We start from the raw sequence: 27,673 nt of genomic DNA, 5'->3' as shown, positions 1-27,673 counted from the left end.
AGATATATAAAGATGGCGCCGAAAATTATTGCAAATAAAAATGAATAGTTTGTCTGGTAAAAATCAATCATAATATAAAAATTATATAAAAATAAATTTAATAAAAAAAAATTTTGCTCTTTTTTCTTGCACTTCTATTGGTAGTTAAATTACAATTTTATATAAAACTATAAATCACTTAAAAGACTTTAGTCTTTCTAGAACTTTATTGAAAACTTTAAAAACTCCAATAGTTTTAAAGAAAATTGAAAATTTGTAAAAATTTTCATGGGTGCGTATGATTGATATTAATTTGGACTAATTTTATAAAACCGAAATTTTCACCAGTAACCAAGTTAATTACATAAATGAAATGTTCTACAAATATGTTAAGAACAAATTAAGGAATATCATTAGTAGTTGTGTTTAACATTTACAAAACGATTTTTAAAACTTATGAATGATTTCTTAAACATTTTCAATAAAACCTAAAAAATATTTTCAATATTAATTCATTTGTAAGAAGTTTGTTGTTTAAATTCTCTTAAAATATTAATATTAACTACTGATTTTTAATATAAAACTGATTAGGACAGTGCTGAATATTATAACTGAATCTTTTTTATTTTGGTTTTGTATTTAGAAAGGAAGAGTTTTTTACACAGCTGATATATGAGTGTTTTACATTAAAAATTTCTATTTATTTATTTCATTGTATACCTTAATTTATGTCACATTATGAAAACTTTTTATAAAAATTATGTATTTGCCACTTTAAGTGTCAATACTTTATTATCTTTAGAGTTTTATTTACTTTTCAAGGACTTGTTTGCTTTTGTGGTTAAAACATTAAAAGTTGTCCTTTCTTAGAGCAACAAAAACAAATAAAGAAAAATAAAATGAACTGAACTGATAAAAACTGATTAGCAATACTCAGGAGATGTTTGTCAAAAGAAATATTTGTCACAGACTTTAGCAACAATTTAAGTAAAAGAAATATGGTCAACCCAAAGAGAAAAGGAGGTAACTAACAAGAATTTCAAAATTTTTGCTGAGGACATTAATATACATTTTAAAGTTTTTAGCTTTAACCTTCAAATAGGACCTTTAACATTTTAGGTATCCATATGTATGAATGTATAAGTAAAATACAACTTTGTAATATATTTTTAATGGGTATTTGTTGCTTTCTATTTGTTCACTCTTTTTGCAGCTTAAATAACCTGCAGCTATAAATCAAAGCGGAAACCCATTAAAAAACACACCAATAACCAATAACCCCTCTGTATTCAACAGCTGTATTGATAATACATGTACTCGTACAAAGTGATTGGAACTAAAAAATACGAATGCGCTAAAGAGAAAATATTAAAATTGTAACAAGGATATTTGAATGTTGGCATACAAAAGCGAGCCATCACATGACCCTCCCCCCTCGAGGAAATAAAATAAATCTTTAGCAGGTAATTTATCTAAAGTTTTTTCTTTTTGCAAATTTTCAAACCATTTTTGTTTTTAAAATTAAATTATCTTAACTGTGAAATATGAGAGATAAGGAAATGAAATATGAAAGCACAGAAAATGTATTAAAATTAGGCACGTTGTTATAAGACTACCAAAAATTTATGGGAAATCATTAAAATGATTACAGAAAAATTAAAGTAGTTGTTTTTTTGCACTCCAGCTCTGTTAGTAATTAAATTAAAATTTTATTTTGCATTGTAAATCACTTAAAAGACCTTAGTCGTTATTGAATTATATTAAAAATTTTAAAACCTGCAACAGTTTTAAAGAAAATTTGAAATTTGTAAAAAAATATATGGGTGCGTATGATTAATATTAATTTTGACTAATTTTATAAAAACGCAATTTTCACCATGAACCAAAATAAATAGAGCAATAGAATGTTCTACAAACATGTTTAGAACAAAGTAGTGAATATCATCAGTAGATTTATTTAACATTTAGAAAACATATTTAAAAATTATTAAAGGTTATTCCAAAAAATTTCAATAAAATCTACAAAAAAAAATTCAAAATTTATCCGTTTTTATGAAGATTGCTCTTTAAATTCCTTGTTCTTTAAAAATATTTAAGGTTTGGTTAGCTGACATACACATCAGTTTTACAAGTAGCCTTTGTGTCCCTTTAAGACACTAATTTAACTTAATTATTGTCTAATCTAAAGTTATATATATTTGAATCATTTGTAACACTTTGTAAGAGAATGCACTTCGAGGTTAAAAATGTTCACTTTTAGTCTAATTTGTAGTGAAATCACTTTTTATTTCTTTTTGTATTAAACTTTAGAAAGTAATTATTTTACCCAACACAAGTAATTTATTGGCGAGTGAATCCTCACTTAGTATTGCTTTGTTATTTGAAAATCTATTTAGGGCATAATAATAAATTTCATTATGATAATTTTAAACAATATTAATTTAATAAAAGGTTTTACTAAAAATAATAATTCTGTTGCTTAAAAAAAAATCAATTAAAAAAAAATGTTGTCCTTTTATTCTTGCACTTCCAGCGCTGTCAGTTGTTAAATTCCAAATGAATTTGGAAATCAATTAAAGAACTTTAGTCTTTCTTTAAATGTATTAAAAATGTTTCAACCTCCTATAGTTTTAAAGAAAATTGCAAATTTAAAAAATTTTGCATGGGTGCGTATGATTGATATTAATTTGGACTAATTTCATAAAAATGCCATTTTCACCAGGATGGAAGTTAAATATAGCAATGAAATATTCTACAAAAATGTTCAAAACTAATTAAGGAATATCGTTAATATTTATAAAACTATTTTAAAAACTTATGAAGATTTTTTGAAAATTTTCCATATTTTTTTTTCTTTGTATTTCATCTCTGTTAGTAAAATACCAAATAAATTTTAAGCTATAAATCACATACAAGACTGATTTAAGCTTGAAATTTATTAAACAAATTAAAATCTGCAACAGTTTCAAAGAAAATTCGAAATTTGTAAAATTGTTCGTGAGGGCGTATGATTGATATTAATTATGGTAAATTTTATAAAAACGATATTTTCAGCAGGAACTAGATTAAATAGAGTAACAAAATATTCTACAAATTCGTTAAAAACAATATAAGGAATTTCATAAATAGATTTGTGTGATATTTACAAAACAATTTTAAAAAATTATGAACGATTTTTTGAATATTTTCCATAAAAAATTAAAAAACATTTTAAAAAATTAATTAATTTTTAACAAGCTTCTTCTGAGTATAAAACAATATTTACATTATTTCAAAAAAAATTTATAATTAATACCATTTCTCGTTAAAGTCAATTAAAAGATATATTTAATAAACATGTTTGTATAAATAATTATTCTGTTTTTTATTTGCTCTTCCATTTCTGTTAGTTGCAAAATTGCAAATAAGCAACAAGACTTTAGTCATGCTTGAACATTATTAAAAACTGTAAAATCTCCAACAGTTTCAAAGAAAATTGGAAATTTGTAAAATTGTTCGTGGGTGCGTATGATTGATATTAATTATGGCAAATTTTCTAAAAACGCTATTTTCATCCGGAACTAGGTTATACAAAGCAATGAAATGTTCCACAAATATGTTAAGAATAAATTAAAGAATATCATCAATAGATTTGTGTAATATTTACAAAACAATTTTAAAAACTTATGAACGATTTTTTAAAAATTTTCAATAAAACCTAAAAAAATATTTTCGAAATTTATTAATTTTTAACAAATTTCTTCTGAATTTAAAACAATATTTAAATTATTTAAATGATAATTTATCGTTATATTCAATTATAACATTCTTTTAATAAACATTTTACTATAAATAATAATTCAGTTTTTTTCTTGCTCTGTTAGTAGTTAAATTCCAATTTTATTTCAAATTGTAAATCAACTACAAGACTTTAGTTAGGCTTAAACTTTATTAAAAAATTAAAAATCTCCAACAGTTTCAAAGAAAATTGTAGATTTGTAAATTTCTTCATGGGTGCGTATGATTGATATTAATTATGGCAAATTTTCTAAAAACGCTATTTTCATCGAGAACTAAATTAAATAGAGTAACAAAATGTTCTACAAATTCGTTAAAAACAATATAAGGAATTTCATCTATAGATTTGTGTAAAATTTACAAAACAATTTTAAAAACTTATGAATGCTTTCTTGAATATTAACCATAAAAAATTAATTTTTTTTTTTCAAAATTAACTAGTTTTTAATAACTTTCTTCTGAATTTAAAACAACATTTACATTATTTCAAAGAAAATTTTTAATTAAACATATTTCCCGTTAAAGTGAATTATAACTAAACGTTTTAATATAAATAATAATTTTGTTTTTTTCTTGCTTTCCCAGCTCTGTTAGTAGCTAAATTCCAATTTCATTTCATATTGTAAATAAACTACAAGACTTTAGTCAGGCTTAAACTTTATTAAAAATCTTCAACAGTTTCAAAGAAAATTGTAAATTTGTAAATTTCTTCATGGGTGCGTATGATTGATATTAATTATGGCAAATTTTCTAAAAACGCTATTTTCACCCGGAAATAAATAAAATGGAGTAACAAAATGTTCCACAAATACGTTAAAAACAATATAAGGAATTTCATCAATAGATTTCTCTGATATTTACAAAACAATTTTAAAAACGTATGAACGATTTTTGGAATATTGACCATAAAAAATTAAAATTTTTCTTTCAAAATTAATAAGTTTCTTCTGAATTTAAAACAACATTTACATTATTTCAAAAAAAAATTTAATTAATACCGTTTCTCGTTAAAGTCAATTATAACTAAACATTTTACTATAAATACAAATTTTGTTTTTTTCTTGCTTTCCCAGCTCTGTTAGTTGTAAAATTCCAACTTCATTTCAAATTGTAAATAAACTGCAAGACTTTAGTTAGGCTTAAACTTTATTAAAATATTTAAAACCAGCTACAGTTTCAAAGAAACTTGAAAATTAGTAAAATTGTTCATGGGTGCGTATGATTGATATTAATTTCGGCAAATTTTATAAAAACCCTGTTTTCACTGGGAACTAAATTAAACAGAACAATAAAATGTTCTACAAATATGTTAACAAGAATATCAGCAATTTCATCAATATATTTGTGTAATATTTACAAAACAATTTTAAAAACTTATGAATGATTTTTGAAAAATTTTCAATATAACTAAAAAAATATTTGAAATTTTTTTCTGATGTTTAACAATATTTTTGTTTGAGAAAAAGCAAATACATTTACTATTGTTTGGTCTTAGGGTAGGAATATGTTTGTGACAACATACAAAGAAAATTCCTTTAAATATCTGTCAAAGACATGCAAAATTCCAATAAAATCTTTCTACACAAATAAAACAGGGGTTGGTGGTAAAAGCAGTTGTTGATATTTATTTATTTGCGCACTTTTGTAATTTATGGCAAAGAATTTTTGCAATATTGAAATATGTTTAAGCATACATGTATATATTTAAATGTCATATACATACATATTTACATGATTTACATGTATAAATGTGTATTGATATTAATGGTGTAATATTTGTTTGTTTTTTGTTCGTTTGATTGATGTCAATTCCGGTTTTATTGATTATTATATAAGGTGACATTGACAGTTGGCTTTGCTCAGTAACTCCTCTTTATTAAATCTACTTTGGTGAAATGTATTTTTGATTATTATTTCTCAAGCTAAACATATTTACATAAATACATATTTAGTTGTTTATACAAATATTATTTAGTATGTGGTTATATGTTTAGACATGTAATGCTAAAGGCTTGCAAGGAAAAGTAATTTTCTTAAACGAAAACATGACAGGCATTCATAATTGGAGTTATATATCTAATTGTATGCAAATATATGTCATTTGTTTGAAGTTAAGCTGATGGATATTTCGGAGATCATTCTGTTTCAATCCAAAGACTTTGATTATTTTTAGAAGAAACAGAAAATAACTCGTCCACATATGTTGTTGAAATTACCACTTATTTTCAATTTAAAAATTAACAATTTTAAATACCTGTTACTTACAATAATCCTTTTATTGGGGATCAAAGTTCAATTTTCATGTTTCTAGGTTGAAAACATTAACTCCAGCTATAAATAATTTTTCTTTAATTCTTTCATTGTCTATTTATACTGCTGACATTTCAAAATTTTGTGTTTGAGTTACAAGTAAATTGAAGAATTTTTTTGGAAGTTCAAACTAGACAATTACGTGATGCCAAAGCTCTTTGACAATTGTTAGTTAGTTAGTGCAGGAGTATTTTTGTTCTTTAATTTCACCTGTCACGTTTAATTAACAACAGAGCTAAAGGTTTTTCATTCAGGTTAACGAATTGTCAAATAAAATAAAAAACAGCATGACAAAAGGAAATTTTCAGAATCTAGGAATTTAACACACATGTGTAGAAATTTAAGAAACAAAAAGTCCAATTTTTATTTATATTTTTCCATTTTTTTGCTGTAACAGCCACTATTGTTAATTGTATTTTTTATGATGCTGCTGCTGTTCTGCCCCAAACAGCTTAACATAGCTAACTGCCCTTGGACTTTCTTGCTCTTTCCTTTATGGCAGCAGGTCATGAAATATTATGTTTCTTTGCTTTTGTCATTTTTCTTTCCGGGAAATAATATACATTCATACATTTTTTGTAAAAGAAACTAACTAACTAAGCTACTTTTTTGTTCACTGAAATTTAAGTTTGTTTAATGTTGTTCTTTTTTTTGGGGGGGGGAGGAAGAAGGTCTTGTATAATTTAGGGCGTTTGCTAATAAATTAATTTTAAAATTAGAGGGGACCTGCTTTTTGTCTTGACATTAGGTCAATGTTCAATTATAAAGGAAATACATTATTTACTTGAATATTATTTTTAATTTGTATTTTTAAATTATGGCTGACCACGAGGAATAAAGAAAAAATATCCTATAATTAATTAATTGATTGTTTTAAGGACAAATAGTATGTTTTTTGTCTTAATGTTTATCTTATTTGGTTCATAGTATAAATATATAAAAGAGGAACGTTACTGGTTGACAAGAAATTTTAACTGAAGGTTTCACCCTCACCAAACAGATCCACGAATAAGGGTTTTTTGGGAATTCGAATGTACCCCATAAACATTCGAATTCCCTAATACAGATACAAAAAACTTAATAATGCGTACTATTCCATGTTAAACAAGTAAGAGAGCTAATCTTTATACTTAAAAATTATATTTTTTAAATATTTTTATTTAAACAAAATTATTTTTCTTTTCAAAATTGTTTTTAAAAATTTTTTTTCCAAATTTTTTTTTTTTTTAAATATTAAAAAAAAATCAAGGTTGTCCCGGTTTTTTCTTGATATCTCAGCCATTTGTTGTCCGATTTTAAATATCAACCGAGCCGGAAGTATTCCCGATATATTGATGTATGAATCAGGAATGTAAGTTATTTGGGGGCTACGGAAAGATGATTCCAACATACGGACGGACACGACTTCGCTATCTATAACGATCCAGAATACCCAGCAAAAACTTCGCTTACAAAGCTAGTAACTTACTTTTTAAGTAGTGAAGTCTAAAAAACAAAATAAACAAACAAAACAAAAAAACTGTTACTTTTTTTCAATGTGCCCATTTTTTTTATTGCATGTTTATTTTTAGAAAAACAGAAAAGAATATTGCATTACTGTGTGAAAATAATTATTTGACGCACAATAAAATAACTAAGCAGTGGTGTAGTGAGTACAACAACAGACTAGTAAAAGGATAGTTGTTGGTTCGACTCATGGCTGCGACTTATTTTTTGGTTGAAAATTTTATAAATAATTCTACTAACAAAACAACTTATTTCCGGCCGAAATATATTACTTTTGGGCGAACAAAAATAATGACTTCTTTCAGTAGAAAAATAAGTAGTCGAATGGTCAAATTCCCCTTATTTTTCGGCTTATTATACCCTTCACCTTCATATAAGTTTGTCATTCCGTTTGTAATTTCTACATTTTTCATTTCCTACCCTATAAAGTATATATATTCTGGATCATTATAGATAGCGGAGTCGATTAAGTCATGTCCGTCTGTCTGTCTGTTGAAATCAATTTTCTGAAGACCCCAGATATCTTCTGTATCCAAATCTTCAATAATTCTGTCAGGCATGCTTTCGAGAATTTTGCTATTTAAAATCAGCAAAATCGGTCCACAAATGGCTGAGATATGAGGAAAAAACCAAGACAACCTAGATTTTTGACGTATGTATATCTGGATTACTAAGACATTAATATAGACAATATGGATATCTAATGATAGATATTTCAAAGACATTTGCAACGACATATATAAGACCATAGTAAGTTGGACCTACAATGGGTCAAAATCGGAAAAAAAAAATTTTAACCCGAATTTTTTTTTCAAAAAAAAAATTTTAAAAACAAAAAAAAAATTTTAAAATTTAAAAAAAAAAAATTTAAATAACAATCGAAAAAATTTTTTTTCCAAAAAATGAAAAAAACAACTGGAAAATTTTGTTTACCTAAAAATATTTAAAATTTTGAAGTATTATTTGGTGAAGGGTATATAAGACTCGGCACAGCCGAATATGGCACTTTTACTTGTTTTTAAGTAAAGTAATTGCTGGGTATAACTTTGAAGAAATATAAAAATTACGAACGTATAAAAAGAGCTGACAAGTGCTTGGTACATTTTCGAAATTTGAAACCTTTAGGGGAGAAAACGGATAAAAACTGGTACTCTTTTTGGCAGCCTATGTATCTTTCAAACCAATAAAAATAGAAAAAATTTAGATTGCATTCTTTGCTTATCAAAAAATAACAAATATAAATTTTGTACTTTTTGGAAATTCCAACCCTTAAGGGATAAAAAATGGTGTTTAATTATGGTACTTTTTTCATAAAATCTGTTTTTCTTTAAATGGACATATGAATATTTTATTATAAGCTCCCACCACGATACAGAAACTTATTTGAATAAAATCAAAAAAAAGTACCAAGAAATGGGTAAAAACGGGAAAATAAATTTTTTTTGGAAATTATTAAGCAAATTTTGATAAAATTTTTAACATTGGTTCCTGGATTCATACAAAAACTAACTAACAGAGTATTTATTTGGAAATCGAGTGCCAAGGTGTATATTGGGCTACATCCGAGTAAACAGTTTGGTACTTTTTTTAAAACATATTTTTCCTTGAGCACTTAACATAGATTTGAATTGTTTTAGACAAAAAAATGTTTGTAAAATTGAGTATGGAAGGAAATGGAAAATTGGTACTTTTCTCCTAATGGTACTTTTTAATATTTAAAATTATTTATAACTTATCAACATTAAAGTTAGCTAATATCTATCAGAATGAAGTTAAATGAAGGAATATGGAATATTATTGCGTTATTATAGTCGTGATTGAGAATCTAAATTTCTGTAATGATGAAAATAGAAGAATATAATTTTAAGCTCAAGTGTTTTAGAAAAAATTTAAAACACGTAAATCATAGACAACAACTAGATAGGTAACTAAGAGCCAAAAACCTAAGTCTGTTGTATGTGTGAAAAGAGAGTAATTTTTTACTCTCTCCTTCCGTTCTATGCGTTTATTCTATGACGTAAATGGATACTTTTACTCTTCTTTCTAATGACACTTTTTAATTTTCTATAATATTTTGAAACAGGAACAAAGGGGTACCTGTTATAAAGGACCTGCAAATATGAAATTAGACACAAAAGATCCTAAATGAGTGAGAATGCAGTAGCTGGACTCTGTGAAACTTTATTTCTTATAATGGTTCTTGAAAAGTGTTGTCAATTGTAGTTTTTATACCATGTCATTCGGTGTGTAATTTCCACAATATAATTTTCCGACAATATAAAGTATATATATTCTGGAGCCTTATAGATAGCGTAGTCGATTAAGCCATGTCCGTCCGTCCGTCCGTCTGTCTGTTGAAATCAACTTTCCGAAGCACCCAAATAACTTACATACGCGATTCATTCGGTCCACAAATGGCTGAGATATAAGGAAAAAACCAGGACAACCTCGATTTTTGACCTATATCAGGATTACTAAGTTATTAATATAGACAATATGGATATCTAAAGATCGATATTTCAAAGACCTTTGAAGCGACATACATAAGTAAATTGGACCTACAATGGGTCGAAATCAAAAAATAATATTTTTTAACCCGAATTTTTTTTTCACCAAAAGTTTTTTTTTCGCTAAATATTAAAAATAAATAAAAAACAAAAAAAAAAAAAAATTATTTAAAAAACCAATTCGAAAAATTTTTTTTTCCAAAAAATGCAAAAAAACATTTTTGGAAAAAAAACATGTATTTTAAAGTATAATTTGGTGAAGGGTATATATGATTCGGCATAGCCGAATATAGCTCTCACACTGGTTTTTTTCAATAGAAAATTAACTGTATAACTGATTTTACTATAGAATATTAACGGTATAACAGTTTTTTCTATATCAAATTAACATCTTCTACAGAAAAAGCTCCGTATAACACGATTTTCCAGAGATAATTTTGTGGACAACTGGTTTTTTTTATAGAAAATATTCTGTATAACAGTTTTACGTATAAAAAATTTTCTGCATAACCTTTTTTTTCTGTTTAAATAATTGTATAACAGTTTTTTTCTATAGACAATTTTTTTTGTGTATAACCAGAAATAAGCCCTATTTAAATATTATTTTGATAACGATCAATCATATGCATAATTTTCAAAATAAAAGTCTTAAGTTTCTCCCCCAAGATCAAAGTGTTTGGTAATTTAGAAAAATTTGGAAAGATCCCCTGCAGTTCATTGCACTAGTTCAGCTACATCGAATTCGTTGGCCACTAAGAACTACTACTAGTGAATTTTCAACCCACTCGAAACGTTATTGACTGGTGAATTTAACACGTGGCCGATTGAGAAAAGAAGAAAAAATAAATTTTTCTGAGAGCGGGGTTGAACACATAACCTCTCGTTTTCTAGTCAAATGCTCTAACCACTAAACCACAGAGCTCTTATTTGTACTGCTCTCTAATTGTTATTAAGAATAACATGTGAGTCTACTCTCTATTTTTGCATTTTCTACATCATCACTGAGAATGAAAACACAAACGGCCACATTCAGCATTACATGTGGCCATCGAAGTGGTATATTTTAGAAGATTTTATTTTTCTTGAATTTATTTTCAAAAACTAAAGACAAATATCTGACTATTGTTTATTACTGAATATGCTGGTGAAATGTAGTGCAAATGATAACCATTTAACTACCACTTTAGCAGCCACATCGAACTAGTTAGTTGTACAAGTAGTAATATAGCTAGTGCAAGGTTTCCAATTGGCACTTTTCAAACTGCTGGGTCATTTCAACATCCAGACAGACATGTCTAAACGTTGAAATACAAATGCAATGACAAAAGCTATCACTTGAAAACAATTTAAAAAAATCACGTTATGGTGCTGGCCGATTGGAGATTGAAATTGCGATAGATTGTGGAATCCATGGACATCTCATATGGCTTCAATTTTGAATGATTACGTGGTCAAGATGGTTGCCGCGTTTGCTCACAATTGGCAATTGGGTGCACAAAAGGGTAAATAGTTTCCATGGCAAAAATCCATGAATTAGTCTCTACGAAATGCTCCCTCTTTCGCTCTATTCTTCGAATTTAGCTCCAAGTGACTATTTCTTATTTCCAAACCTGAAGAAATGTCTCGTCGGAAAGAGATTTCACTCGAACGATGAAATCATCTCACAAAAAATAACTAGTTTTATGATCTCGACAGATTTTATATTAAAAGTGTGCGTTTCATTCCAAAAATTACGGTCTTTTTGACCCACCCTCGTTTATATTTATAAATTATTTTATTTAAAATAATAAGTATTTATCTTTACAATTTATGCATATGTTTAAGAAAATTGCACATGTCTTAAACAATTCCTACACACGCTTAAGACAAAAGCTATTATCTATCTTGTATCTTAGATACTCGATTTCCTATACGATTATTACTTAGAAAATCTTATCAAATCTATTTAAATAACTGCCTTTATGCATATAATTCCTCTTGTCTTACTGTTCCTGGAAGTTAATCAGTGATTTGTTTATTATCTGTAGCGTAAATATTAAAATTTTCTTTGAAATTCAGCTGGTAAGCAGCAGCCAATCTTTAATTATAAGTTCTTTTAAATACAAACATACGGCTGTTGTTGTAGGCGTGTGTATCTGTGTGTGTGTATTTGATATGTCAATAATAACAACAACAACAACATTTATATCAACATCCTCATCATGAATACAAAAGCAATGCATATAAATACTTGTTATTATCGTCTTAATTTCATCGTACTTAAAGTTAATTAAAATGTCAAATAGCATGTATCGTTTTGTGTGAAACCAAAATTGCCAATGAAATCTTGAATAACAAATACTTTGTTTTGTTTTTTATTTTTTTCATTTTTAATTTTGGCTATGCTCTGCTCTGGCTGTGTTTATTTTCTATTCAAATTTAAGGAATCATATACATACATGCTTAGAAACAGCCTTAGATTACAACCCGGCAGTTCATGGTTCGAATAACTTGTTCATTTGCGTTGAACCATATTTTGCACTTTTTGGATTATCGATGCTCGACACCGTATGCAGGACTTCACTGCTGCAAATTTGGAGGAATTTGTAACCTCTCACAAAAAACTCGTCCTGTGACTTGTGAAAATAGAAGTACCAATATTATTTAAGACTTTCAGTCTGAGGCTTCAGCCTGATTTGACTCCAGCCAAAGACTCTGGGTGTTTCTGCAGACAAGCCAAAAGGGTTCTCTTTTTGTGTTTGTTTAAAAAAACAGTTCCTTAAAATTAGATTAGACTTCCTAAAAGCACATAAATAGAGAGAATTGTCTTCCGTCCAAATCCAAAAAAATATGTTTAAAAATGCAGGGTAAGTGCTGAAGTGCCCGAGTATGAGTGTAAATATGTTTGTTTGTTGTAAATTATATAAATAAATTCTACCAATATGTTTTTTTTCCTCTCACCCGCCCTCTTACTCAGTTCAACTCTCTCTTTGGATTTTGTGTAGCATACGCTGCAGGGATGCGAACATGAAAAAATGAAATGTACCAATGAAATTGAAATAAAGTACTTTTTTTGAACTTAGTTCAGTTCTAGTTCAGGTTCTAGTTAAGGTTATAGTTAGTAGGTTCCAGTTTAGATTCTAGCTTAGGATCTAGTTTAGGTTCTAGTTCAGGTTCTAGTTCAGTTTTTACTTCAGGTTCTAGTTCAGATTCTAGTTCAGGTTCTAGTTCATGTTGTAGTTTAGGTTCTAGTTCAGGTTCTAGCTAAGGTTCTAGTTCAGGAGGTTCCAGTTTAGATTCTAGTTTAGGTTCTAGTTGAGATTCCAGTTTAGATTATAGTTTAGGTTCTAGTTCAGGTTCCAGTTCAAGTTCTAGTTCAGGTTTCAGTTCTGGTTATTGTTCAGGTTGTAGTTTATATTCTAGATCAGGTTCTAGTTCAGCTTCTAGTTCAGGTTCTAGTTCAGGTTCTAGTTTAAGATCTAGTTCTGTTCTAGTCTCTTCTAGTTCAGGTTCCAGTTCAGGTTATAGTTCAGGTTGCACTTTAGGTTCTACTTCAGGTTCTAGTTCCAGTTCAGGTTCTAGTTTAGGTTCTAGTTAAGTTCTAGTTCAGGTTCTAATTCAGGTTCTAATTCAGGTTCTAATTCAGGTTCTAATTCAGGTTATAATTCAGGTTCTAATTCATGTTCTAATTCAGGGTCTAATTCAGGGTCTAATTCAGGGTCTAATTCAGGGTCTAAACCTGAATTAGACCCTGAACTAATTCAGGTTCTAGTTCTGTTCTAGTTCTGTTCTAGTTCTGTTCTAGTTCTGTTCTAGTTCTGTTCTAGTTCTGTTCTAGTTCTGTTCTAGTTCTGTTCTAGTTCTGTTCTAGTTCTGTTCTAGTTCTGTTCTAGTTCTGTTCTAGTTCTGTTCTAGTTCTGTTCTAGTTCTGTTCTAGTTCTGTTCTAGTTCTGTTCTAGTTCTGTTCTAGTTCTGTTCTAGTTCTGTTCTAGTTCTGTTCTAGTTCTGTTCTAGTTCTGTTCTAGTTCTGTTCTAGTTCTGTTCTAGTTCTGTTCTAGTTCTGTTCTAGTTCTGTTCTAGTTCTGTTCTAGTTCTGTTCTAGTTCTGTTCTAGTTCTGTTCTAGTTCTGTTCTAGTTCTGTTCTAGTTCTGTTCTAGTTCTGTTCTAGTTCTGTTCTAGTTCTGTTCTAGTTCTGTTCTAGTTCTGTTCTAGTTCTGTTCTAGTTCTGTTCTAGTTCTGTTCTAGTTCTGTTCTAGTTCTGTTCTAGTTCTGTTCTAGTTCTGTTCTAGTTCTGTTCTAGTTCTGTTCTAGTTCTGTTCTAGTTCTGTTCTAGTTCTGTTCTAGTTCTGTTCTAGTTCTGTTCTAGTTCTGTTCTAGTTCTGTTCTAGTTCTGTTCTAGTTCTGTTCTAGTTCTGTTCTAGTTCTGTTCTAGTTCTGTTCTAGTTCTGTTCTGTTCTAGTTCTGTTCTAGTTCTGTTCTAGTTCTGTTCTAGTTCTGTTCTAGTTCTGTTCTAGTTCTGTTCTAGTTCTGTTCTAGTTCTGTTCTAGTTCTGTTCTAGTTCTGTTCTAGTTCTGTTCTAGTTCTGTTCTAGTTCTGTTCTAGTTCTGTTCTAGTTCTGTTCTAGTTCTGTTCTAGTTCTGTTCTAGTTCTAGTTCTGTTCTGTTCTGTTCTGTTCTAGTTCTAGTTCTAGTTCTAGTTCTAGTTCTAGTTCTGTTCTAGTTCTGTTCTAGTTCTGTTCTAGTTCTGTTCCCGAGTTGTTTTACTAGCACTTTTGAAATAATGAATATGTCATACCCCAAAAAGTTCTTCTGTTAGTACCAAAAACTGGTACATTTCCACTTACTTTTACATCCCTCAAACACGTATGTACATTTACTTATTTACTTGCACGTACATACACTCCCAAACACACCCTTAAATACACTACTTAAGGTGTACCATATGATTTTCAATTAAATTCAATAGGATCCTTGATTTTGTAGAGTAGAATAGCAAAAAAAGAAATCTGTTGCTTCATCTTGGATGCTTGCTATTCTAAAACATTTTGCAACCATAAAACCGAAGCGTAACAATTTAAATCCTTTAACATTTCAGGCTGCCACTAACAAGATAGCATAGAAGCGTAGAAAATTATAAAGAAAACCGAATTACAAGCAGCAGCAGCGATACCAAATACCTGAAGTAAAAATAAATTTTCTTTCAGTATTGAAAACAATAATTTCCCATTTTATTTTCTTAACTTTAATGAGAAAACAAATTGTATGAAATGACATGACATGTCAACCTTATTAAATTGTATGAATATAAACATATTTGTATAGATGAACAATTGTTACTTTAGTCTAAAGTCTAGATTACTGGAAGTAAAAGCAGAATCAAGCATTAGGTAAAATAGCACCCAAATTGTAGGCGTAAATTTGCTACTTGAAAAATAAAACATGTTTTTCACAAATATAACAAAAAATTAAACCTTAAGTAGAAATGTTAGCAAAAAAAAACAGTGTACGTGTTTGGATTTTATAATTAAATTCATTTGAAATGAAATTATTTTAACAAGAGTCTATATGCCACAAAAAAGAAAGGGCTGGAGTTTTAAAGATTCCCTGATTATGTTAAGTGTATATGTGTTATTTTGCCTACTTTGGCAGTCTAGTAATAGACCTTGAATTAAGTTAAGTAAGTGTGTTTTTTTTAAAAGAAAAATAGAATTTGTTTTGTTTTCTCTTTATTAAATTTGGTAGCTGCTTTTTCTATTTTGTAAATTTATTTTATTAACTCTGTTAATTTAAACACACCTAGACATTAGATACATATTGTAGAACATGAATTTAAATGTGTTGTTAAGCTGTTCCATAGACAGACGTTGGCTGGTAAAGGAGATATATGTGGTAGATATGTAAAAGTAACATATTTTTAAAGAAATTAAAGTGTCGCGCTTGCAAATAAAATTACAATAAATAAAGAAATTATGTTCTAGTTCAGTTCTAGTTCAGTTCTAGTTCAGTTCTAGTTCAGTTCTAGTTCAGTTCTAGTTCAGTTCTAGTTCAGTTCTAGTTCAGTTCTAGTTCAGTTCTAGTTCAGTTCTAGTTCAGTTCTAGTTCAGTTCTAGTTCAGTTCTAGTTCAGTTCTAGTTCAGTTCTAGTTCAGTTCTAGTTCAGTTCTAGTTCAGTTCTAGTTCAGTTCTAGTTCAGTTCTAGTTCAGTTCTAGTTCAGTTCTAGTTCAGTTCTAGTTCAGTTCTAGTTCAGTTCTAGTTCAGTTCTAGTTCAGTTCTAGTTCAGTTCTAGTTCAGTTCTAGTTCAGCTCTAGTTCAGTTCTAGTTCAGTTCTAGTTCAGTTCTAGTTCAGTTCTAGTTCAGTTCTAGTTCAGTTCTAGTTCAGTTCTAGTTCAGTTCTAGTTCAGTTCTAGTTCAGTTCTAGTTCAGTTCTAGTTCAGTTCTAGTTCAGTTCTAGTTCAGTTCTAGTTCAGTTCTAGTTCAGTTCTAGTTCAGTTCTAGTTCTAGTTCAGTTCTAGTTCAGTTCTAGTTCAGTTCTAGTTCAGTTCTAGTTCAGTTCTAGTTCAGTTCTAGTTCAGTTCTAGTTCAGTTCTAGTTCAGTTCTAGTTCAGTTCTAGTTCAGTTCTAGTTCAGTTCTAGTTCAGTTCTAGTTCAGTTCTAGTTCAGTTCTAGTTCTAGTTCAGTTCTAGTTCAGTTCTAGTTCAGTTCTAGTTCAGTTCTAGTTCAGTTCTAGTTCAGTTCTAGTTCAGTTCTAGTTCAGTTCTAGTTCTAGTTCAGTTCTAGTTCAGTTCTAGTTCAGTTCTAGTTCAGTTCTAGTTCAGTTCTAGTTCTAGTTCAGTTCTAGTTCAGTTCTAGTTCAGTTCTAGTTCAGTTCTAGTTCAGTTCTAGTTCAGTTCTAGTTCAGTTCTAGTTCAGTTCTAGTTCAGTTCTAGTTCAGTTCTAGTTCAGTTCTAGTTCAGTTCTAGTTCAGTTCTAGTTCTAGTTCAGTTCTAGTTCTAGTTCAGTTCTAGTTCAGTTCTAGTTCAGTTCTAGTTCAGTTCTAGTTCAGTTCTAGTTCAGTTCTAGTTCAGTTCTAGTTCTAGTTCTAGTTCAGTTCTAGTTCAGTTCTAGTTCAGTTCTAGTTCAGTTCTAGTTCAGTTCTAGTTCAGTTCTAGTTCAGTTCTAGTTCTAGTTCTAGTTCAGTTCTAGTTCAGTTCTAGTTCAGTTCTAGTTCAGTTCTAGTTCGGTTCTAGTTCAGTTCTAGTTCAGTTCTAGTTCAGTTCTAGTTCGGTTCTAGTTCAGTTCTAGTTCAGTTCTAGTTCAGTTCTAGTTCAGTTCTAGTTCAGTTCTAGTTCAGTTCTAGTTCAGTTCTAGTTCAGTTCTAGTTCGGTTCTAGTTCAGTTCTAGTTCAGTTCTAGTTCAGTTCTAGTTCAGTTCTAGTTCAGTTCTAGTTCAGTTCTAGTTCAGTTCTAGTTCAGTTCTAGTTCAGTTCTAGTTCAGTTCTAGTTCAGTTCTAGTTCAGTTCTAGTTCAGTTCTAGTTCAGTTCTAGTTCAGTTCTAGTTCAGTTCTAGTTCAGTTCTAGTTCAGTTCTAGTTCAGTTCTAGTTCAGTTCTAGTTCAGTTCTAGTTCAGTTCTAGTTCAGTTCTAGTTCAGTTCTAGTTCAGTTCTAGTTCAGTTCTAGTTCAGTTCTAGTTCAGTTCTAGTTCAGTTCTAGTTCAGTTCTAGTTCAGTTCTAGTTCAGTTCTAGTTCAGTTCTAGTTCAGCTCTAGTTCAGTTCTAGTTCAGTTCTAGTTCAGTTCTAGTTCAGTTCTAGTTCAGTTCTAGTTCAGTTCTAGTTCAGTTCTAGTTCAGTTCTAGTTCAGTTCTAGTTCAGTTCTAGTTCAGTTCTAGTTCAGTTCTAGTTCAGTTCTAGTTCAGTTCTAGTTCAGTTCTAGTTCAGTTCTAGTTCAGTTCTAGTTCAGTTCTAGTTCAGTTCTAGTTCAGTTCTAGTTCTAGTTCAGTTCTAGTTCAGTTCTAGTTCAGTTCTAGTTCAGTTCTAGTTCAGTTCTAGTTCAGTTCTAGTTCAGTTCTAGTTCAGTTCTAGTTCAGTTCTAGTTCAGTTCTAGTTCAGTTCTAGTTCAGTTCTAGTTCAGTTCTAGTTCAGTTCTAGTTCAGTTCTAGTTCAGTTCTAGTTCTAGTTCAGTTCTAGTTCAGTTCTAGTTCAGTTCTAGTTCAGTTCTAGTTCAGTTCTAGTTCAGTTCTAGTTCAGTTCTAGTTCAGTTCTAGTTCTAGTTCAGTTCTAGTTCAGTTCTAGTTCAGTTCTAGTTCAGTTCTAGTTCAGTTCTAGTTCTAGTTCAGTTCTAGTTCAGTTCTAGTTCAGTTCTAGTTCAGTTCTAGTTCAGTTCTAGTTCAGTTCTAGTTCAGTTCTAGTTCAGTTCTAGTTCAGTTCTAGTTCAGTTCTAGTTCAGTTCTAGTTCAGTTCTAGTTCAGTTCTAGTTCAGTTCTAGTTCAGTTCTAGTTCTAGTTCTAGTTCAGTTCTAGTTCTAGTTCAGTTCTAGTTCAGTTCTAGTTCAGTTCTAGTTCAGTTCTAGTTCAGTTCTAGTTCAGTTCTAGTTCAGTTCTAGTTCAGTTCTAGTTCAGTTCTAGTTCTAGTTCTAGTTCTAGTTCAGTTCTAGTTCAGTTCTAGTTCAGTTCTAGTTCAGTTCTAGTTCTAGTTCAGTTCTAGTTCAGTTCTAGTTCAGTTCTAGTTCAGTTCTAGTTCTAGTTCTAGTTCTAGTTCAGTTCTAGTTCAGTTCTAGTTCAGTTCTAGTTCAGTTCTAGTTCAGTTCTAGTTCAGTTCTAGTTCAGTTCCAGTTCAGTTCTAGTTCAGTTCTAGTTCAGTTCTAGTTCAGTTCTAGTTCAGTTCTAGTTCAGTTCTAGTTCAGTTCTAGTTCAGTTCTAGTTCAGTTCTAGTTCAGTTCTAGTTCAGTTCTAGTTCAGTTCTAGTTCAGTTCTAGTTCAGTTCTAGTTCAGTTCTAGTTCAGTTCTAGTTCAGTTCTAGTTCAGTTCTAGTTCAGTTCTAGTTCAGTTCTAGTTCAGTTCTAGTTCAGTTCTAGTTCAGTTCTAGTTCAGTTCTAGTTCAGTTCTAGTTCAGTTCTAGTTCAGTTCTAGTTCAGTTCTAGTTCAGTTCTAGTTCAGTTCTAGTTCAGTTCTAGTTCAGTTCTAGTTCAGTTCTAGTTCAGTTCTAGTTCAGTTCTAGTTCAGTTCTAGTTCAGTTCTAGTTCAGTTCTAGTTCAGTTCTAGTTCAGTTCTAGTTCAGTTCTAGTTCAGTTCTAGTTCAGTTCTAGTTCAGTTCCAGTTCAGTTCTAGTTCAGTTCTAGTTCAGTTCTAGTTCAGTTCTAGTTCAGTTCTAGTTCAGTTCTAGTTCAGTTCTAGTTCAGTTCTAGTTCAGTTCTAGTTCAGTTCTAGTTCAGTTCTAGTTCAGTTCTAGTTCAGTTCTAGTTCTAGTTCAGTTCTAGTTCAGTTCTAGTTCAGTTCTAGTTCAGTTCTAGTTCAGTTCTAGTTCAGTTCTAGTTCAGTTCTAGTTCTAGTTCAGTTCTAGTTCAGTTCTAGTTCAGTTTTAGTTCAGTTCTAGTTCAGTTCTAGTTCTAGTTCAGTTCTAGTTCAGTTCTAGTTCAGTTCTAGTTCAGTTCTAGTTCAGTTCTAGTTCTAGTTCTAGTTCAGTTCTAGTTCAGTTCTAGTTCAGTTCTAGTTCAGTTCTAGTTCAGTTCTAGTTCAGTTCTAGTTCAGTTCCAGTTCAGTTCTAGTTCAGTTCTAGTTCAGTTCTAGTTCAGTTCTAGTTCAGTTCTAGTTCAGTTCTAGTTCAGTTCTAGTTCAGTTCTAGTTCAGTTCTAGTTCAGTTCTAGTTCAGTTCTAGTTCAGTTCTAGTTCAGTTCTAGTTCAGTTCTAGTTCAGTTCTAGTTCAGTTCTAGTTCAGTTCTAGTTCAGTTCTAGTTCAGTTCTAGTTCAGTTCTAGTTCAGTTCTAGTTCAGTTCTAGTTCAGTTCTAGTTCAGTTCTAGTTCAGTTCTAGTTCAGTTCTAGTTCAGTTCTAGTTCAGTTCTAGTTCAGTTCTAGTTCAGTTCTAGTTCAGTTCTAGTTCAGTTCTAGTTCAGTTCTAGTTCAGTTCTAGTTCAGTTCTAGTTCAGTTCTAGTTCAGTTCTAGTTCAGTTCTAGTTCAGTTCTAGTTCAGTTCTAGTTCAGTTCTAGTTCAGTTCTAGTTCAGTTCTAGTTCAGTTCTAGTTCAGGACAACAGAGTTTTGTGAATATGGTTGCAAACTACAAAAGCGTCAAAACTTCTTACCTTGGCAATAAAACAAGTTCTTTTATTTATTATTCAAAGACATCATAGAACAACAATTTCATCTTCCCCCATAGTGCAACAATATCAATATTGATTTTTCGTCATGTCCTTGTTAGTAACACTATATTTATTTATTCTATCTCTTCTACATTTGTGTCGTCTTTTACGAGTATTTGAACTGTGTGCAACATGTTTGAGTTCATAACTTTTGCTATTATTTTATTTGATTTCCACACAAAAACAAGAAAAAGAATTCCCCTTCGTACATATTTGTATTTAAACATCTCTCAGTTCATTATTTGTGCATCATTTCAGTTGGCAGTTGTTGGCAAATGAAATTTTATGTTTTTTCTCATTGTTTTATATGATTCTTAGAACAGACAGACAGACGGACAGACTTGTAAACTAAACTAAAAGGTTCTTTTGTGGATTATTGTGCAGTTTTTATATTTTTTATTATTGATATTTCTTTGTTCACACTTTCATATTGGGATTTCACATATTTACTCTTTTGCCACGCATGTATTCAGTGGAAAAATCTTACACTTAATACAAATAAAACGAGTATTATTTTACAAGAAAGTTTAACATTAAAAGGGTTTTTTTATAGAAAAATTAAATTGCTTTAAATTTAATTTTAAACAAATAAATAGGTTTTTTTTTAATACTAGCATAACCCGTTGCGCTTTGCTACCCCTACGTAGTGAATGGATTTTGTAAAAAAAAAATAAATGAATAATATAACTAATTCAATACGGATCATTTTACGCCCAAACTATCTAAAATGATAATACAGCTATAGGACAAAGTTTGAAGAATTTTGCAATTATAGTTTTCAAGATATTTACAAATAACTATTTTCTTTGTATGGTAGGTGCCTCACCGCAGTGATAAGAAATTGAAGCGTGTATAATTGGAAGACTTTCACATTTTACATCGAAATTAACTATTTACTTTGTATGGGAGGTGCCACGCCTACTAATCCAAATCAGACCATTATCAGCCAAACTCCGTACAGTGATAAGAAATTGATTCATATAAAGTTTAGATACTTTTACGATTATAGTTCCTCAGATATTCGAAAATAGCTACTTACTTTATATGGGAGGTGCCACGACCCCTGTTCGGATCATTTCCAGTTTTTTTTTTTTTAAAGAGAAGTAACACTCAGGCAATTAATATGCCTATGGAGTGTTTGTTATTAGTGCAGGTTGCTGCGCCTCAGGTGGTGAGATGGCGCCTTAGTCAAGCCAACAACCTTTATTTAATTATTTTACTTCGGTGGCGTTTTAGTGTTATACCACCGAAGGAGGGCGCTGTGATAAATATTAGTTACTAGTAAACTAATAATTATTATAAACTGATGTTGTTGATTGGCAGCGGCTGGGAATCGAACCCAAGCCACAAATACCATATCATATTTAATGATCAAACGCGCTAACCAATTAAGCCACAGCACCCACCTAAATGTTTAAAGACTGTCACAATTATAGGTCTACAGATATTCTATAATAACTATTTCCCTTGTATTAGGAGTGCCGCGCTCACGTGAAATTTCAAAATAAAAAGTATCCTATTGCTCCTTCCAGATATAGAGGAACATAAAGTCAACATTTCAAGCGGATTGGTCTAGTGGTTTGGACTCCTATAAGTAACAAATAAATAGATATCCATTAATTTTTATATATAAAAATAGATAAAGATAGATAGAAGATAGATAGAAGATAGATAGAAGATAGATAGAAGATAGATAGAAGATAGATAGAAGATAGATAGAAGATAGATAGAAGATAAATAGAAGATAGTTAGAAGATAGATAGAAGATAGATAGAAGATAGATAGAAGATAGATAGAAGATAGATAGAAGATAGATAGAAGATAGATAGAAGATAGATAGAAGATAGATAGAAGATAGATAGAAGATAGATAGAAGATAAATAGAAGATAGTTAGAAGATAGATAGAAGATAGATAGAAGATAGATAGAAGATAGATAGAAGATAGATAGAAGATAGATAGAAGATAGATAGAAGATAAATAGAAGATAGTTAGAAGATAGATAGAAGATAGATAGAAGATAGATAGAAGATAGATAGAAGATAGATAGAAGATAGATAGAAGATAGATAGAAGATAGTTAGAAGATAGATAGAAGATAGATAGAAGATAGATAGAAGATAGATAGAAGATAGTTAGAAGATAGATAGAAGATAGATAGAAGATAGATAGAAGATAGATAGAAGATAGATAGAAGATAGATAGAAGATTGATAGAAGATAAATAGAAGATAAATAGAAGATAGTTAGAAGATAGATCGAAGATATATAGAGACTGGAGAGCGATAATGTTTGCTGATATTTCGACAACAATTATATGGGCTAAAAGTCTTAATTTTAAAATTATATTGGGTGTATAACTGAAATATGCGGGATTTACAATAGATGGCGTATCATTTGAACGCGATTTTTGTTTTTATAGCCCATTTCACAACCAAAGAAAACATATTCGTTCACATAAATATGAAGTTTGGAAAACCAAAATCAGTTTTCTTTCGCCTAGAATGCGAAACCTTTTATTCGATATTGTGAAACAGACTATTAATAACATATATGTCATTTTGAAGAGTATATATCTGTCATTTGTTCTTAGTTTTGTTTTGCTTCGAAAATGTCGAAATTTTGTACCAACAAAGCTTAATTTGAAAACAAGTGCCGCTGTATCACTGCGATTGCTTATCAAAGCTTATGGAGAATGTGTTCCATAGATTTTCGGTTTGCTAAGTTCAGAAGTGGAGACTTTGACATGGAAGACAAAGATCATCCAGGCTAGCCAATAAACTTTAAAGACCAAGAATTGGAGGCATTACTCCATGAAGATTGTTGTCACACTCAACAAAGCTTGCAAAATCATTTGGAGCTACTCAAGCAGCAATTTGACAGCAGCAGGATCCATCCAAAAGCAGGAAAATACGAATTGAAGCTCAGAGTTCTTGAAAAACGATTTTATATGTCCGAAATGATGCTTGAACGCTATAAAAGAAAATCAGTGTGGCACTGAATCATTACTTGTGATGAAAAATGGATCCATTACAATAATTTGTAGCATAAGAGATTGTATGCTAAGCCCGGCCAACCAGCCGAATCGACAGCAAAGCCAAATATCCATGGCACTAATGCTCTGTATTAGGTGGGAGCAAAAGGGTTCTATCTATTGTGAGCTGCTGACAACTGACCAGACCATCAAAGGGAACCTGTGCTAAATGTAACTGAATCATTTGAAGTGAGCATTGGCCGAAAAACGCCCAGTCATGAAACCGTAATATTCCATCATAAAAACGCTAGGCCACATGTTGCAATACCTGTTAAAAACTATTTAGTAAGTAGTGGTTCGCAAGTTTCGCCTCACCCGCTTTATAGTCCAGACTGTGCCCCTATTACTATTTGTTTTGATGGATGCAGAACGCTCTCTCTTGGATATGCTTCACTTAGGAACATAGTATCCGATATTGGCTTGATTTGTTCTTGGCCTCAAAATATGAGCAGTTCTTTTGGCGCTAAATTCATAGCTAACAATGACCAATACTTTGAATAAATTTATTTTGTACAAATGTTTCCCAATAAAAGCTAAACATGTTTTAAGTCATAAACCCAATATTTAAGAATGAGACATGTTTTCCTTGTCCCAACCACTTATTGAAGCCTTTTACATGAGTCTAAAATTAATAATTTTCAAGTTATTGACTCAAGGACACTAAACAGTCATAGTTTCCTCTATGCATTTTGTCAAAGTTTCATTGTTGCATGGTCTTTCATGTAAATCCCAAATAAACTCATTTTAAATTAACACTTTTCTGCTGTCTTTTATCGCCAATATGAGCGATAAAATCAACCATCTTGTAAAAAGAAAATAAAATAAATAAATTAGATTTAATGGAAGGCAATACAATGCTCACATTAAATTATTGAATATAAAATTAATGGCCCAACAACATGAACATTTTGTTTATGACGACATGCAGCTCAAAATTTTATATTTTCTTCATAAAATGCAAACAGCCCAGGGAGACCTGGGTTATGTTTCCTTTCAACACTGCTACTGCTCGTTAACACGCAGCAGCCACAACAAAAAAAGCAGGAATATTTAATTTTATTTATTTGAGTGCGTGAGTATTTCTGCCACAAAACAGAGTGAAGAGGAAGAGTATTTGGTCAATTAAATCTTAATTTTGCCTGTTAGTTTTCTAATACAGTTTAAACTGTATAATAATTCAAGTTTATATTTTCCATTGCAGACGCAGGCAGCCAAAAGATTAAATACGAAATGTTTTTTAGTCACGTAAAACGAGCAAGAATAGCAAGATATTTTCTTTATTTTATTATGCTGATAAGCAGCCAGGCTGGCGTGTTTTATGAAAATAGAATAATATACAAATTAATGTGGTAGAATCTAACAAACATATACAACGTAACTAAACATAACACTGGGCCTACTTACTATGATTTATTGTAAAACAAAATATTTGAATGTTTTTAGCTCAAAATAAAATGTCCATTGAAATAAGAAAACTTGTTGATTTTATTAATTTTATACCCAACAAAAGAAAAATATGAAAGGGCAGCTAATATATAAAATGTTTCAAATTAGTTCTTCTAAAAAATGTCATGTTTACCAAGAAATTGTGTAAAATTGAGACATAGATTAAATAAAAACATGTATAATTGGGCCAAACGAAAATATTAGCTTTTATTTTGAAACATTTGTATAGTAGAAATTTCTTCAAAGTAGCCATAAGTTAGCTATGACCTCTTCCCACCTTTCTGGCAACATATGGATTCCTAGCCAAAAGAACTGCTCATCTTTTGAGATCAAGAACGAATCAAGCCAATATCGGGTACTCTGTTCCAAAGTGAAGCATATCCCAGAGAGATCGTTCTGCATCGATCGGAACAAATAGTAGTCGGACGGGGCACAGTCTGGACTATAAAGAGGGTGAGGCAAAACTTCACAAACACTTCATTTTAAATACTTTTTAACAGGTATTGCAACATGTGGACTAGCGTTGTCATGATGGAATATTTCTTGCCTGGCCGAGCGCTGTTATGATGGTATTGTCGGTTTCATGTCTAGCTGCATATTCTGGGAGTTTTTCGGCCAATCTTCGTTTCAAAAGAATCATTTGCGTTCGGTACAGGTTCCGTGTGATGATCTGGCCAGATTTCAGAAGCTCATAATAGATATGATCCTTTTGCTCCCACCAAATACAGAGTATTAACTTAGCGATATGAAGATTTGACTTTAATGCCGATTCGGCTGGTTGGCCGATACGATCTCTTCACATACGATCTCTTACGCTTCGCATTATCGTAATTGATCCATTTTTTATCGCAAGTAATGATTCGGTGCAGAAATTAGTTTCTTTATAGCGTTCAAACGTAATTCCGGACATGCAAACTCGTCTTTCGACTTTAATGTGTATGGTACCCTATTTCCCTGCTTTCGGATGAATCCTGCTGTTCGCAAACGGTTTGAAATTGCTGATTGGTATTGTACGCTTTTTGTAAATCAGCCATTACCAAAGTACTTCTACGTAATGCAGGCGGTATTTAGTAGTCAATACATAACTCAGTTTGGACTGGGAACTAATTTTTTTCGGAAAAAATTTAAACCGAGGAATATTAGATTCGATATGTTAACTTATTTTATTTTATTTCCTTTTAAATATAAACATTTGAAACAACACTATATAACAAAATCAAATTTTTTCCAAAATTACAAGGCTTGACCAATAAATGTTGATAGAGGAGGCTCACATGGTTTCTTATGACGATTAACAATAAGAATGTGCCATAGTTGGGAAACTTTAACCCCCCCTCAAATGAAATTCAGATGTAAACTTTCAAAACGCCGATACACGTGATTTTTTTTTGTCTCCTCTATCAAAATTTATTGGTCGGACCTCGTAATTTTTTTTGGTGTTGTATAGTGTAATCTGTACCTCTACTGCACTTAATCCTTTTGCTACCATCATTAGTAAATAATAGAGCAAAATTTATGTAAATAAACTAGCTGTTAGCAAATTTCATCTATGTAGAATGATGTGCTATTAAAATTACAATTTAGAAAATGAACATTGAAAGAAATAATGAATAATAAAGACATTAAAAGCTGATAAAAGGACAGAATTAAAACAAAAACTATTTATATGAATAAGCAAGTTTGTAAAGCATAAATAATTTAATTAAAACTTTGACCAATAATACAAACAATCAAACACTTGCATCAGCTATATTTTGTAACAATTTTTCTGCTCATTATTTAAGTCCTCATGAGAACCACAGCTGTTTAAAGCAGAAAATTAAGGACAACAAAGGATATAGTATACAATAGTGATGGAGGGCTAAGTTATTAAAAAAGAGAAAGAGAATCAAAGATAATTTGCCTGAATTTAGTTAAATTTAATATACATAGTTTCTAAAGGGTTTTACTTTATTTTGTATTTAAATCATAAATAGAGAATACCCCTTAAAACTTTCAAATATGAAATAACATTCCATACATACATTTTTTAAAAGTTGTTAGTTAGATGAATGTTTAAAGTAAGATAAACAAATTTGAAGTCTATGTGCTAATGCCGGGAAACGTATATAGTTTGTAATCATACTAAGGTGGCCCTTCTTTTACACATTTCTAAAACACACTGGTAATACAGTTGATGTTAACTGTACGATACTCTACTCACTCACAGCTTACTGTTACAATTTACACAACGCCATCTTCTAGAAGTCTCATGAATAAGCTAACGGAAAAACTCGGATGTTCTATTGTTTTTGACCAGCTTTTAAAGCTGCTTCACAGTTCTCAACATTGTTGATAATTAGAAACTTCAACTGTTTGAAATGTTTATAAACATGATGAATGATGCAAGCAGCCGTTAAAGAACGTTAAATTCAAATTGATAATGAAATTTCGTAACAATAATTATTATTTTATAAAAATTAATAAATTTTCTCGCAAAAGTTAATTTATTAAACTTTAACGAAAAATAATAATTCTGTTGTTTCAAAACTAAAATTCAATAAATTATGTTTCCTTTATTTTCATGCATTCCCAGATCGACTGTTACACTTCCTATATTATACTAAGTTGTAAAACACTTCAAACGTTCTTAAACATTATTACAAGTTTTATAATCTCCCACAGTTTTAAAGAAACTTGTAAATTTTGTTAAATTGTTAATGGGTACGTATGATTGATATTAATTTGAACTAATTTAATAAGAATGCAATTTTCACCAAGAACCAAGTCAAATAAAGCAATGGAATGTTTTACACATATGTTAAGAACAC

Source organism: Calliphora vicina, chromosome 3 (assembly GCF_958450345.1).
Source record: "Calliphora vicina chromosome 3, idCalVici1.1, whole genome shotgun sequence".
NCBI classification, from domain to species: domain Eukaryota; kingdom Metazoa; phylum Arthropoda; class Insecta; order Diptera; family Calliphoridae; genus Calliphora; species Calliphora vicina.
The sequence above is the reverse complement of the archived record's forward strand: the minus strand, read 5'-3'. Positions refer to the sequence as shown.